Raw genomic sequence first — 15,613 nt, 5'->3', positions numbered from 1 at the left:
TGGTGACAACTGGCTCCAGCTTCTTCCACCGGGTTGGCCTCTCCCCTGCTTGTAGCCCACAGGGCCTCCCTCCAAGCAGTCCTATTGTTCCCTGGCCCCCACGCGTCTAGAAGGCTGTCACTGTGCTAAGACACAGAGCCCACAGCAGCAGAGGCAGCAAGGCTGGGGCCTCACTGTCCCAGGTCCAGGTTCAATTTATAGCACTCCCCCCGCCCCCCGGGACAGAGAACAATTACATGTGAAAACGCACCTTTGATTTATTAGGTGCACTTTGCAAAGTCTGGAATGAAACAACAAGCAAGTCGAGATGGCGCAAGTCGATATTGCTAGCGTTGGAGATTTATAGGCTATCCCGGAAAACTCAAAAGGAGGTCGGGGTTCTAAATAAATGCATATTTATAAGGTATTGATGCCTTTACGTTGAGACAACTCTTCTCTTAATTTATATGAATTGACTATAATGTTGGGTAGTTATCACCTGAGTAATTTATTGCCATGAATTAACCCATCCCCCAAAGCTAGTGGGAACTATAATCACTATAATAAAGTGGATGAATGGAAAACAAAGTAGGGTTCGGGGAGATGTAAAACCAGTTTCGAGGTTATCAGTACACGTGTTGGTGGTCATGTAACATATGTGTGATGTTGCCCCAAAGAAGAATGGCCTCGTCCACAGCGTGCAGTAGATGGTGGGTTGTAAGTTAAGTAGGGTCTGAGCCCTGGTACTTTCAGCCTCATGAATTAAATGTGCCAGAGAAACGTGTGACACAACATATCAGTACCACGTGGGCGGGGTTGGGAGGAACACTCAGGTGCTGCCATGAGGCAAGAGAGTCTTTTCTGCTGCTATTGCAAGGGTCCTTTCTTTCTACAGCTCCTCTGTGGTCAGCTCTGGGGTTGTGCATATTTTGCATTTCTGCAGAGCAGATTATTTCTGGAAGGTTCTAAGGCTATCCTTGTGCACAGCCACACTGTATAATGTGGAGTGTTTTGTATCTCTTCACTGCCAAAAATGCCTCTGCTAATAGCCCACAATTTCCCCATCTCTCTTTCAACTTTCTCTGAATTTCCATCACAGGGGTCCCTCCTCAATGTCTGACCAGACCGGAAAGAGCTTTGTCTCTATAGGACACTGATAAATTGCAGACGTTAGGTGGAACAGGAAGGCACAGAGGGTCCAAGCAGAGACGTCGTCGCTAGAAAGGAACGGCCTGCAGAGGAGACCACGACTTCGCTTACTCAAAGTACAGTCCACGGACCAGCAGCGTTGGCATCTGGGAGCTTGGAAGAAATGCAGAATCTCAGGTCCCCCCACCCCAGACCTGCTGAGTCAGAGTCTGCATTTTAACAGGATTATTTGAGTGCATATTACAGTTTGCACCAACCCTGAAGAAAGAAGAGCAGTGTTGTTAGGAGCACGGATGGCCAAACCAAGATGACTGAAAAGATGATTGACGAGAAGCTGGCCGTTTTGCCAAGGACTCTTCTGGAGCAGTGTTTTACTCCTTGATTCCCAAAGCAGGTTGGGCATCTGACTCACTACTTACAAATATATATTTCTATATATTTCTAGATCAGACCCCAGAGATTCTGATTCCACTGATCTGAGGAGGGGGCCCAAGAATCTCCATGTTTAGCATGCTTCTTCTGCAGCTGTCCTGACGAGCTCCCACCTACCACTGGTTTTGTGCTGCCATCATAACTTCATGGCCATCAATGTCAGGATCTGGTCGTGGAGTATCCCAGTATACATTCTCAAATCCATGGCCATCTTCAGACTTACTGCCCACGAAGACTTGAAATTATAGACTTACATTACGTTTGGCATTTCCTCAAAAGCGCCAACAAAAGGAGTATAGCGCAGGGACTAAGACTGTCAATTCCCCAGCCAAACTGCCTACTTCAAATCCTACCAGCCTCTTGCAAACTGTAAGACCTGGGGCCAGTTACCCGGAGTCTCTGTGCCTCAGGTTGGCCCATAGGAGGCAGGATAATCCTAATACCTATGTCAAATAGCTGCCAGGGGATTAAATGAGAAAATCCCAGGCCATGCATCTAGTAGATCGCATTGTCAATCCTCTCCGCAGATAGTCCCTTCACCTAGAAACCTGCAAGAGAGCACATGGAGGTCAACTGCCCAGACCCCATCCTCCTCGGCCTCTTGGCTACCCAATTTCTTTATTCTCTACAGGGAAACTGGCACCCAAGTGGGGACACTGTTCTTGCTAACCTCACCTTTCAGAGTCGAGAGTCGACTATGGTTTTCTCCACTTTCTTTTCAAAAGGAAATTCTGCAAGGACTTCACTCTAACAGGCCCAATCAAAACTCATCTGAACTTCCAATGGTCCTGACCTTCCCTGCTCCGCAAGTCCCTTCTCGTCTGGTGGTCTCTGACCTAGACCCAGCTGGGATGGATCTTCCTCCCCTGTAAGTCTTGTCCCCTTCTGCAGGTGACTGCTGGATCTGGCCCCCGTTGCCCCTCTTTGCTCAAATGGCTTTTGCAGTATTAAGCGGTATTAAGGGAAATGGGAATGGGACATGTAGTGGGGAGGGGAGGGTGGAAATAGAAATCTTAAAAGACAGAACAAATGAGTGCTGAGCCCCCTAGCTTTTACACATAACATCCACGGGAGTCTCGAGACTGCAGGATGGTGGCGGTAGTCGGCTAACTGGGAGGGTGAGTGGTAGGCTCTGTGCTGGTTTGGCTGAAAAGGCTGTCTTCCCCAGTAAGCAAATTATTGATTATAAACTGTTATGATTCCTTTGGAGCCATTGTGGCCAACTGTATTATTCCATCTGCCTTAAATGTCTGCTGTGTTCCCATGCCAAAACCCTTATGAAATTTCCACTGGAAAAAAAAAATGAGTAGCAAATTCGGGTCTCAGTGCTCATATATAATTTCAGATTTCATTAATGGTTATTAAATATATGCCCCGAGGAAGGATAAAGTTCCTCGTATGAATGGAAAGAGAATTGAATTTATAAATAAGGTGATTCTGTTTTCAAGGACTATTCATTAGACATATCCAGGACACAGTTAAAAAAAAAAAACACTTTTAAATGAAAGGCATTTAAAATCTCACAGGATAAAAATGCACTGTTGGGAAAATATAGCCTTGCTCAAAAAAATTCTAAAAACCCCTAAGTCTGAGACATTTTTCCTGACCTGGAATTTGAAAATGAATTTTGGGGAAAAATTTTTAAAAGTTGTAAAAAGGGGTGCCTGGGTGGCTTAGCTGGTTAAGCGTCCGACTCTTGATCTTAGCTCAGGTCTTGATCTCAGGGTCATGAGTTCAAACCCCACATTGGGCTCCATGCTGGGAGTGGAGCCCACTTAAAAGAAAAAGTTATAAAAATACTTTCATATTGTGGTCAAAAGATAGCCACATTTAGAAAATATGGATGTATGTATTGGCAGGTAGAAAACTGGTTGCCAAAAAGAATGTGGAAAATTTTTTTCTTAATCTCTTTTTTTAGAAAAGACTAAAAGAGGCTATTTATGTAACTTTGACTAAGCAAAGCCCTTTGATGTTTTAGGCTACAAAGCCACATAACCTGGACAATATATTCTTAGTAGGAGTTGTCAAAGTCCAAATAAGAAATTCAGATCTTTTTCAGACCTGTTGCAAATCTCCTACAAAGCTGTACAAATGGTATAGTTTTAGCTTAATGAGAGTAAGTAGATGGAGCATGTTTTAAAGAGAGTGAGGTTGCCAAAAGAAGCGAGCAGTTTCTTCCTTTTTTTTTTTTTTTAAATATTATGAGGGCAAGCGAAATATCTGCCTGAGTGCTGAATTCCTAAGGAGAGATATTGTTGAACTCAAGACATTTTTGTATCAAGTGAGCATTCTGACATCTATTTACACTGACTTGTCTTATAAGAAGAGACGAGATAATTTTGTTGTCATCTGCTGGCCTATCTCTGTGACGTGAGCCACCGTTAGAGGTGACATGTACAGAATGTTTTCAGGGGAGTGAGTTCCAATTTCAGCTTTTCTCACTAAGAAATGAACTCGGTGATATTTTTTAGCAAAAAAAAAAAAAAAAAAGACGTGTACATAAATAACCTTCGGACAAGTAAACTGTTAAAGCAATGAAGACAGGTTTTCTATTTGAATTTTATCTCGGACGACCCCCCAAAATGTAATTTTACCTCTTAAAACAAATAATTCTCAAACAGAGAGGGGCTGAGAAGACTAAAACCTCTCTCCTGCTCTATCTTGTATTCATTTCCTGAGCGAGGTGCGTTGTGTGATGGAACAGAAGTGATTAGCCTGACCTGCGGGAGCAGAAGGCCAGTGTGTACTGACCCTGTAATCTCCACGATCAGTCTCAGATCTAGGGAACATCTCCCTTGGAAAGTTCACATCACTGCAAATGAAAAGTCTCATTATTCAAAAACAGTAATTATTCAGTGGCAGAACACATCGAACGCCATTTTTCTTTTTATTGTTTTCTAGGTATCCTGATTCAAAGAAGTCAGCCCCAGACATATGAAAATGTTGAGTGGAACATTATCCTAAAAATATTTTTTCTTGTAAGTTTCATTCTGGGATATGTGATTTTTTTTTTTTAACCAGGCTGTTTGTCATATCAAAAGTATAAGGCCAGAGAACTTGCAGGAAAAGTTTGAAAAAGCCACCTTAAAGTGACATTTATATAAGGGGAAAAGCATGAAAACACTGGTGTGAATCCTGTTCAGCTGGTTAGAAGGTGGACGGTGGTCGAAGTTTGTACCTTGATGATTTAAGCAGAGATGCTTTAGAGAAGTACGCAAAAAGCAATGTGAATCCAAATGCGTCCTCCGTTAGGCTACGAGGCAGCAAAAGGGATTCATGGAGCAGACCGTAGAAAACAAAAATCTGCTGCCCTCCCTGAAACAGTAATGAAAAGTAGACAAAATGAAGAACTCTGAGTCATTTCCACTGTCCAGAGTACAGATTTTTTTGCAAGAGTTGTTAATGGGAGGTAGAGCCAACCTGGCAAGGAGCGTGGAAAGATGAATTTTTAAAACCAACAAAGTAAACATCAAACGATGCTTTCACGGAGCAAGGGGAGTTACCTGTCATTTCACAGCCAGCAGGAGAAAAAGAACAGATTTATCCATTTCTCAGCAAAGACATTTGGTAAAAGGCAGACTCTAGCCTGGCCGAACCAGAGTCTCACCAACCCCCAAGCCGGAGGGCCTTATCGACAGCATAAGAGCCCAGGTGGCAGCTGTGGAATTTCAGATGAACTAAGAAATATAAGAGCAAGCCAGCCGCGTTCAGCGGGAAAGAATGTCAGCAATTTACCAGGGGACGCCTAGGAGCACCTTGTGAGTGCATCTCGTTAGGGTTTTCAGAGAAACGGAGTTCCAGAAATTTCAGGATGGCAGAGACGGTCCACTGAAGGAGAGAAATCCAAGGAGAAAACTGGGCTGTGACATGGCTTGTTTGATTCTCGGTTGTGAAATGCTTTCCCATGCTTGCATCCCACACACCAAGACTTACCACCAGGAAACGGAAAAAGAAGGTGTACTTTGTGAACAATATTGAATGAATAGAATTTTACACTCTATGACGTGAGTCTGTCACTAATTTTCTTGGTGACATGACACCACCTTAGGAAATGAACAAGGTATCAAGGCAATGACCTCGTTTCGCTATTTATGCATACATGAGAGAAGCAAAAGTAAAAGCATATAGCCAACAACCATTCACCACAGAGAAGGTTCCTGTAGTCCATGTAAATTAAGCTCCTTTGGAAGGAAAAGAAAGCCCATGCCATTGATTTATGCAAGTGTTTTCAAACAAGTTTCTCCGATTATCTGATGGTCGAGGGTGATGTAATCATTTACAAGCCAGCAGTGAAATTAAAAAAATCAGGACATTGCATGTTTGGAGCAGAGTAGAGAAATTTCATAAGGAGCTGTTAATTCTGGGAGGAACATTTTGAAGAATATTAAGATTGATCGCATCTAATTAAAATGCTAAATCATATAGTGAACAAAGAAAGACAAGTACAAACATGTAGGGTCTGTGGACTCGTACGGAGCGCCTTCGGGAGTCCCCAGTCCAAGTCCCTCCCTTCACAAACAAGGAGCCTGAGATCCCGGACATTCCTACCATGTGAAGTCACACACGCACAAGCTTGGGTCAAGGCTGTGTGTCTGGTCATTTATGCATATATCAGAAGGGGGAGATAGACACACACTCGAACACACAGAGAAAGAAAGGATGTGAAAACAATGCAGCTCCCAGTGGGGGCAACACACGGTCCTCCATGGAGAAAACACACGTTGCACCGAAGAGGAATTCATCACATGTGAAGTCTTGCCTTCCTGTTGCGAGCTGAAAGCTTGGGTGGCAGATATGGGCTTTACGATGGAGGAAAAATAATGAGGGGGCCCAATTCGATTGTAAAGCGTACCAGCAACTTCCCAGGGGACTGGACCTAAATCACAGCGTCAGGTTATCTCTGCATTGTCCTCAGAAACTGGAGGTCTCTCACCCTATTTAAAAACCACTTCCTCCCTGAAGCTACTACCCCTAACCCCACCCCCAGCCCATCCGCCCCAGTGAAAAATCACCTCTTTGCCACGCATACCTGGAGCATTCGGTTTCACTCCTGAGCCCCCCTCCCCCGTTGCCTCCTGCGTGCACCCAGACATCCTAGCACGGTGGTCCTCAAATTTGAGCATGCGTTGGTCTGCATCGCCTGGAAGGCTTAAGACAGGTTGCTGGGTTCTACCTCCAGAGTAAGCCTGGTTAGGGCCCAAGAACGTGCATTTCTGCACGCAGACCACACTGGGATCCAGTACACTGCACTAGCACAGTTGAAGTTGATTGAAATAGGATTACTGAACCGATGGATGAAAATGATGCTCTTTTATCAGACCACATAAAATAGGGTGTGTGTGCATCCAGCACCTGCAGATGAAAGCAGCGACAAAGCCTGAGATCTCTAGCACTGCCATCAGGAAAATATTGACAAGCATCCATTACAAAAATTTTCCAAAGAGGGGTTTCAATGGTCTCCGTATGCAAGATCAATGGGATGGAATGTTAAATAAAATAAAATAAAATAAAAAGCTGTCTCAGTTGAATAAAAGCTAAATGTAATTATTGTAATTGTTGAGGCTCATGCGTGCAGTTCCAAGAAGGGTGGGGAATTTTTATAAGTCAGTTTTGGGGGTTAAGTTAACTCTTTCTGAAACCACCTCATTAGAAAAGAACGTTTTAATTATGGCAACTTTACATCTGAACGCTTCCTCTTTGAAGAAAAGTATTACATAGTTCTTGTTCTTATTATTGGATTTTACTTTTCCGCAGAAAATGAAACTCCATCAAAATGAGGAAATAAATGTTCTGCTCAAGCCTGCTCTCCAAAGCAATGTAGTTATTTGGAAAGCAGTTTTCCTGTTTCGACTAACTCAATGTGTACAAAAAAGAAAAAATAATAATTTTGATATGGATTTGAAGGCAACTCGACACTTTATTTATAACTCTTGGTAATGGTTTTAAACCATATAAATGTGTATCAACTGCTCTCATAATTCATTCTTTATTTTGCATTAAAGGCCAGTTTATCTATTAAGACAAGATTCAAATCTTCTTTGTTCTAAATTCATTTATTTATTCTCTTTATTAACCTTCATCTGAATCTGTAGACCATTGACAAAAAGTTTGGTCAGGTCTCCAAATGGCTCCATGTTCTCTCGAAACGGATCTTTAAAAGTAGTTTTTACTATGTCACTCTCCTCCAAATGTAATTGAATTAGAGTTAACATTTTGTTTCTCAAGCTTGAAGAAAAGCTGCAAAAATTTAAAGAATGCAAAGGACAAATTCTATCTACATAACAAGCAGATGAAGTGAACTCTTTACAATCTGTACACGGCTGATTAATTTTGCACTGGCAGGCAAATTATTACAGATGTTCCCCACACGTAACCTTTCCCGGTTTGCATCTTTTATCCAGTAAAACACTACGATAGAAAATACTCCATTTTCAAGGGGGCCTTGCTCACAGGTATCTACATTATTCTAATTGTGCACTGATGAAGGTGGCTGAAATCATGCCTTTTCTCTAGTAATTTGAGCTTGGAGGTAGGTGAGCAGACGTTCCCCTAGGGCCAGCCTCCGAAACATTTCTGTTTTGCACCACAGTTCAACGCTGGAAGGAGGTCGAGGGGGGAGGCTGGACTCTTGGCTTGGAGCGAGGGGCTCTAATGATTTTCAGAAGTTTCTCCTGCAGTATGAAGGGGTTGGAAACCCAGACACACTAAATCTGGTTTCTGAGGTGATGTCCGATAAGGAAAGCTTCTGGGCATCTCTGTCCCCTTCGAGGACTCACTGGCCTCTCACCATTCTGGGAAGTGCTCTTCCAAACCAATCTACTTTCTGAGTCGAATGCTTTGCATCGGGTCCACCAGCAGCCACACCCTGGCAGACCAACGCTCAGTGCACGACCGTGACGGGGGTCCTGGCTAGTCAAGGGCAGGGGAAGGCTTTCTCGGGGGCAGATAAAAGCATAATGTACTGTCTCTTAGAAACCTACGATCTCACCGGTTCCACTGGAAATGCCGCTCAGCCTGCTCTTCGTTTTTCTGCAGGCTTACCTCATGAGGGCCTCCCTCCCTAAAGATAGGAGGTAATATCACCTCCATTCTTCATTCCAAAACTGTAAAATGACTCTTACGTTCTTCACTGTGCCTCAGACAGCAAAGAACATGAAGTAACAACTTACATTTCCTTTTTCTACTGGCCCCATAACATCTCCTACACTGCGTGTGCTTTTGTGGCCGTATTATTTGGGGGGATGCTAATATGAAGTTTTCTTTGTCTTGTCAAAAAATAAAACAAAAAGGAAACCTGCACTCATCTTGAAAAAAAAAACTGCGTTGCCCAAAGCTTCCGTTAATCACTGGGAAAAGTCCATAATCGTCTCGCCTGCTCTGCCAGCAGGAGCAGAATCTACAGAATAGTCACACCAGTCAATACCTCCTGCCTTGAAACTAATTGTCTAAGCTTCACTATCGCTTTTCTTTTCTATTAATGACTGTATAAGCACCTGAGAACAGCAGGACATTATCACACAGCTGTAATCAACCGCTATCTCTTACTTAGAGCAACTGACAGTAAGGAAATTGTTCCTTTTACCAAAATGCAGTGTAGCACTTCTTTTTTTTTTTAATGATGCATTTGTTTATTTTTTAGACAGAGAGAGAGAGTGAGCGAGCACAGGGGGAGGGGAGGAGGCGGAGGGAGAGGGAGAGAATCCCCAGCAGACTGCGCGGACCCTACAGCTAGAGGTGGGGCTCGATCCCACAACCCGAGACCACAACCCGAGACCACAACTGGAGAAAATCAAGAGTCTGACGCTCAACTGACTGAGCCACCCAGGTGCCCCCAAAATGTAGACTAGTAGACTAGTACTTTTAAGTGAATTGTTACAAGAGTCTAATTATGTGAAACCTCGTTCAGTTCCTTTATTGCTAACACACACACACACACACACACACACCTGTGCACTTCTGAATCTTCTCTAGGTGAAGAAGATGCTGCTTTCTTTAACTGGCAAAGACTTCCTTATTTAATCAAGATAATGTACTCCACCAGGCACCAACAGCACCTTGTTCTCTCATCAAGGACACCAAAGGGCTGGCTACTCTTGGGGCAGAGTTTAGAATAAAACAGAACTCAGGTGGTTGAAAAGGGTCCAAGGAACTCTGTGAGGTTGTGTGTCTGGGATCCTCCATGTGGACCTCAGATGTTGCTCTCATGAACTCTTAGTAGAGAACAATAGTTGGCCGCCTCCTTGGTTATAGGGTAATTACAATGGAAAATAAGCATTAACTCTGGACCTGCCTTTCAGATAATTCAAACTTCTAGCATGTAGAATAAAGTCCTCTTAATTTTAATCAGTCTATGAGGGGAAGATTGGCTCCTTGGCTCCAGCCCTTTGCCATGGTACACTGTGGGCAGGGTGTGCTTCTCTGCCTCTTGACTTGGCTACATGACTTGTTTTGGCCCATGGAGTGAGGCAGGAGTGACAGTGTGCCGGTCTCAAGCCCAGGATTCAAGGGGCCTTGTGTGTTTCCACTTGCTCCCTGGAACTCTGCTTCTGCCATGAGAATGAGAAGCCTGGGCTTGCCTGCTGGTCCCTGAGAAGGATGAGAGGCACTTGCAGCAGAGCCCTCCCCAAGCCAAGACCAGATAAGCCAACACCCAGCTGATCAGCGGACTTGGGAGACATAATAAATCATAATCGTTCTGAGCCACTACGTATGGGGGTGTTTCGTTATGTGGCATTACCTAACTGATGCATCATTAAATCACTATCAGGCAGGTTTGGTTTATAGGACTGAATGGTAGGGGTCCAGCTGATTAACTTATTTTTTAATGTGATATAACAAAATAATGTTACTCAATATCATTTTAAGAGAATCCTAATAGAAACAGATTGGCTTTTGCGTCAGATGGCTCTAAATTCATATAGAGGGGAAGTTCCCTAGTCTTCCAGAGCCTCAACTTATGCATCTGTAAAACCAGAATTACCACAGTTACCTTGAAGAGTATGAATTAATGGATAAAGTATGTCATTTACCCAGCATAGGGCAGAACAATAAATGTTAGCATTATTTTTATTTAATACAATGTGCAAGAGAAAGTCTATTTATACTTGAGTCATTATTTGTATTCCATGATTTTTTTTCTTCTTCTTTTAATTCTTTGCTCATTTTCCTCTGGTTTCACTTATATAACTCCTATCTTTTCCTTGCCTTAGGTCTTTTGAAAAATCCAACTATAAAGTCTGCCATTCTTTTTGCCCAGTGCCCAGAGGGGATGATTTACCAAAAGTGGTAAGTCCCACTGAGCTATTTATATTGCTCTGGACACAAGTTTCATGTTTAGGACAAATTTTCAAACATAAAGTTCTTTTGAAAGAAAATCAAGCACAGCAGATCATTAAATGTCTTTCTTTAAAAGTGAGTGTTCTTTGCTCTCCCCTGTCTTCTATAGACTTCTTCGATTAAGTATTGGATGTAACTGGGATGTTTTCTAATTAGACCCATGACCCAGTGTGTATACAGCAATGTCAAAAACACAATGCTTGCCTTCCTTTCTGTTGCAGCTACAGAAGTGATCATCGTTTGGAAGGGACTGTCAAATGATTTTGCCAGGTTGATCAACCTTTCTCTGAAAAGGGCCAGATAGTACGCATTTTCGTATTTTCAGCCGTGGGGGCCATATGGTCTCTGTTGTGACCAGTGCACTCTGCAATGGTAGCATGAAAGCAACCATATACAATATGTAAACAGATAGGTGCAGCTGTGTTCTAATGAAACTTTGTGTACGAAAACAGGTGGGCCATAGTTTGCAGACAGCTCCTCTAAACAATAAACTCTAAGACCAGAGTCATGGTGATATTAATGCAAAATTAGCCACACTGAAGCTCAAATACGTTCTTTAATCTAAAATCCACACCGTATGTAAGTATCTTTTGCTTTTAAATATTAGAACATTTTCTAAGGTTCTATGTAGGACAATCATAAGGTTGGGGTTTATTCATTTAGTCGTTTATTGTTTATTTACTCTATCCTCATGGCCCAAAGTTTCCCAACATATGCGGGACAGAATTTCTTAGGACAAATCCTGCCAGCAGGCTGATTTAATTCAATTTCTATCTAATTATTCTGTTTAGGACATTTATTCTGTTATTTCCACATATATCAACATTGGGTCTGTGTAGCACAAATGTAGTACTATTTTCCAACTATTTGCATGTTGCTCAATCCTATTTTGATGGTGACCATATTGGACAATACATTTTTGGTTTGTTTTCCCAATAAGGGTCAACAGAAATATCAAAGGAAATACATATTTTCCCCAAGGACTTTCGTGTGGAATCTCTCCTTGGCTTCTGAAAGCTCCTCATTACCTGGTACCCTTACCGCCATTTCTATTGCGCCCCTCCTCATATTGACAGGACCTCACCCAAATCCCAAAATCACTGTAGCTCACCCTTGGGAAGACTGGCTAATGAACACACTCAGCCCAGGAGAAATGTGTTAGAGGAGCCACACACGTCCACGGAGTTCGCACGAACCCAGCCGCCCTGACCCGCTAAGGCGGCATTCGTGCGCAAGCCAAGCTCGGTGTGCAGAAGCTGGTGAAGGGTTCCTGGAGACCTCCACTGTAACTTCGAGCCTGCTGCAGAGTGGACTAGCTCAAGGTGAAGTTCTTCTAGCTTTCCATCTTTAAAAACGTTCCATTTACCAAGTTGGGTTTCCGCAATCTCACTGTGTGACATTTATTTTATCGGGCGATTTAATCTGTCCTTAATTTCCAAGTGTGGTATTCTGAGATAAAGCTAGACTGCGCAATATATCCCTCTCGTGAGGCAAGATGCATGTTCCTCTTGTCCTCAAGAAGAAATGATTTATCATGGAGCATGTGACAGATCAAGCCCCAGGCTTCCCTTTCATCTCTCAGCCTGTCTGTATTCCCAAGTTTTTAAGACTCTGTATTTTCTTTCGCTGCCCAGATTTTGATTGTTTTTGGTTTCAAACACTTATAACCAAAAATGTTGCCAATGGGGGCTTAAAAAAAATTCTAGTTCGTCATTGTTCATGTAAAGAAAGATAGAGTCAGGAAATTCATGTGAAACCGGAGTCCTGGTTAGGACAATGAGGATGTGTAGAAACAGCAGTGTTTTTAAAAGCTCACTTCCTGATGCCATATGAAAATAAACGGATGTTTTTAATAGCACAATTTATGTAACAATTGTTAATACAAAGCTAAAAGCTGACACAGAGCTCTTTTATCTAGGAAGGGTACTGTCTAATGTCATGGAGGCTGAAAGATAAAGACAAAAACAATTCAAAAACCAAAGAACAGGTTCAATTCCTCAAAGCAGAGCATCCTGCCTTAGGGTCCAAGTAGGGCACATATACTCAAATGCCCAAGGGGAGACGGGCGGGGTGGGGGGCAGACCCGAAGGCACTGAGGGGTTGTAAGACAAAGAACAACACGATCATGCCACAGATGTTTCTATCGTTCTGCGTCTGTTTTCGGTGGACACTTGGTTGCCCCGAGCTAGTGGTTCTCAAAGTGTGTGCAGCGAGGTAGAGGGGTGATTTTGCTCACCAGAGGACATTTGATGACATCTAGAGACATTTTTGGTTGTCACAACTTGGGGGCGGGGCATGCTCCTGGCATCTAGTGGAGAGAGGATGTGTAGAAGGCTGCTGCCCATCCCCAGTACAAGGGGCAGCCCCACAGAATTATCTGGTCCTCAATACCAGCAGTGCTGAGGCTGAGAAACCCTGTCTGGCCTGGGAGGGGGTTTGGGAGGGGTGTCTGTGGTGAACTGTAGAGCACCAGCTCTCTCTAGGGGCAGCAGTTCGGAGGTTCCGGCTGATGTGAACATGTGGGAACCTTCCATGTAGGAACAGAACCGAACAAAGGATTGAGACTTACCCAGGATATGATGGAATGGCTTCAAGTTATCTTTAGAGCCAGATGAGAAGAATTAAAATATCTTTAGAGTTTTTGCCAGAAAGACAGCACAAAGAAAGCCAACTTCTTTCAACCCAAATCAGATTAAAGAATTGAGTAAAGAAATGGATTTAGAGTCACATGTTCACATGGTGATTCTAAAAAACGGATATCCTTTGAGGCTCAGAGCATACACCCTGGATGATAGCAGCCTCCATGTTCCACATCCTGGGTCAAATCTCTACCCCATAAGCCACCATGTTAGCATTCCCCATCAACCCAATGGAAACTCAATTGAGTTAATAAGTGAATTTTATAGGGTTAGTTCTTTTCTTTTAAATTTAGAAAAACAGTAAATGTAGTGACGATCTGGGCATGCAGTTGAAAACACTTTCAATGTTTAAGAGTATTTTGGCCTATTAGCAAATGGACATATTCACCTAGTCAGTAAATATTTGTCAAATGATTAAATGTATTAGCCTTTGATTCCAATTTTAAATGAGAGACTGATTTTAGACTTGCGATTATAAATTGAAAAGTATAACAGAATTTAAGTGGTAAACAACATTGACTCTTCAGGTGAACTTCATTCTCTAAATAAGTATGGATATTCTAAATATTTAATAAACTTAATATTGAAAAGTTTTAGTGGCAATAAGTTGAAATATTTGTTTAAATAGTAATAAACTTAAATATACACATTTGTGAATGCACGTATTAGATTTATAAAAGTTGTTTAAGTTTTTAAAAAGGTTTTGCCTGTTAGGGTTGTAAGTTTGCCAGTTAGACAGATACTTGAATGGTTAAACCGAAAACAGAATATATTAACTTTATAAATGTAGATTAAAATATATAAAGAATTTTAGCTAATTAAGTTTAGAAATGAGAGCAATTGTTTGAGTTTAGATTGCTCGACTTAAATTGATTCAACACTAATCAAAACCCTCTGTGAAACTATTTGTTCTTATTATATACAAAAAAAGTTCCTAGAATTATAAGCCGAAAAATAAGATTTGTAAGTTGAACTTAAAAGCTTGAGGAATATTTTGATTTTTGTAACTTCAATAAGTTAATATAACTTTAAAGCCTACATAACTGTAAATAGCCCTTTCTACACAGAAAGAAAGAAAGAAAAAAAAAGAAAGAAAAGAAAAGAAAATGCCAGCCTTAAACATTTAAAGAATCAGTAATAACCAAACTTGCCTTTTAGCAATCAAGAAATGATGTTCCCACTGATCAGAGGGGATGTGTTAGAAAGGCACATCACTTTCCAGGTTTCAAAGCTGCAGGATGTCTGGAGCCAACTCTGTGTGCCCCAGTTGCCTCCAGGAAACCAAAAAGGATTTTGTGGCCCCGGGCAGATAAGACAATGGTGCTGCCTATAGTCCCTCCCGGGACTGTTAAATAGAATATAAGAATGTTAGTTCTGGAAAGACCCTTAGAGATCATGGGCCTCACTTCCCCCCAGGGGTGAAATGGCCAGGACGAGTCCTCTGGAGCAGGGCCAAACTTCCGTCCAGGGCACCAACCTTAGAGGACGTTCCCAACAGGGTTACTCATACTTTCTCCCAACTCTGTTAATTTGTTAGAGTTCATTCTGCAAGATTTGCCAATTTTTAGATAGCAATGGCTACAAACCTCAATGAGTTCCTTTTCTGTGTCAGCAGATGAGTAACGGGGTGCCATGAAACATAGTATACGGAGACAAATAATTTCTGAGAGCTGCCAGACAGTGATACGTGTGTGGGGGTGGGGCTGGGAGGGTTGCATGCGTTTTCGTGCAGGAGAGGGAAGTGAAGGCTGCCATCTACTTTTCCCTCTGATTTTCTATCATTTTCAAAAAGTTGAAGATGATACCAAGCCTGTGCTCTCTAATATCGTGACATGCCTTTGTAAAAGAGGCATATTATTTTATTTTCCCTTTTATCCTGCTCTGATTGCAGAAAATGTATCCAAATGACCTATGATGATACTTTATAATAGCTAGAATTGGTATTTAGGCTGACCTTATGACAGGCTAATAAGCTGAAAATAAAAGCAAAATCCTCTTTATCCTACTTCCTTTGAAAAAAACAGAAAACAAAACCAGGAGGCTCTCCTTAGCACCAAACCAAATAGCGCCATCTGCTG

At 42.2% G+C, this 15,613-nt stretch overlaps 1 protein-coding gene and 1 long non-coding RNA gene across 4 annotated transcripts in view; one reads left to right on the top strand and one right to left on the bottom strand.

The window, feature by feature from the left end:
* Window positions 1-15,613, bottom strand: part of MID1 (midline 1) — a 587,779-nt gene that overhangs the window by 262,554 nt on the left and 309,612 nt on the right. The gene's annotated exons all lie outside the window — the stretch shown is intronic.
* Window positions 1,534-12,938, top strand: LOC144380618 (uncharacterized). Its single transcript, XR_013444838.1, has 3 exons — window positions 1,534-2,428; window positions 4,462-4,538; window positions 10,770-12,938. It is a non-coding gene; the product is annotated as an uncharacterized LOC144380618 (long non-coding RNA).

The sequence above is a fragment of the Halichoerus grypus genome, chromosome X (assembly GCF_964656455.1).
Source record: "Halichoerus grypus chromosome X, mHalGry1.hap1.1, whole genome shotgun sequence".
Taxonomy (NCBI): Eukaryota; Metazoa; Chordata; class Mammalia; order Carnivora; family Phocidae; genus Halichoerus; species Halichoerus grypus.
The sequence above is the reverse complement of the archived record's forward strand: the minus strand, read 5'-3'. Positions and strand labels throughout refer to the sequence as shown.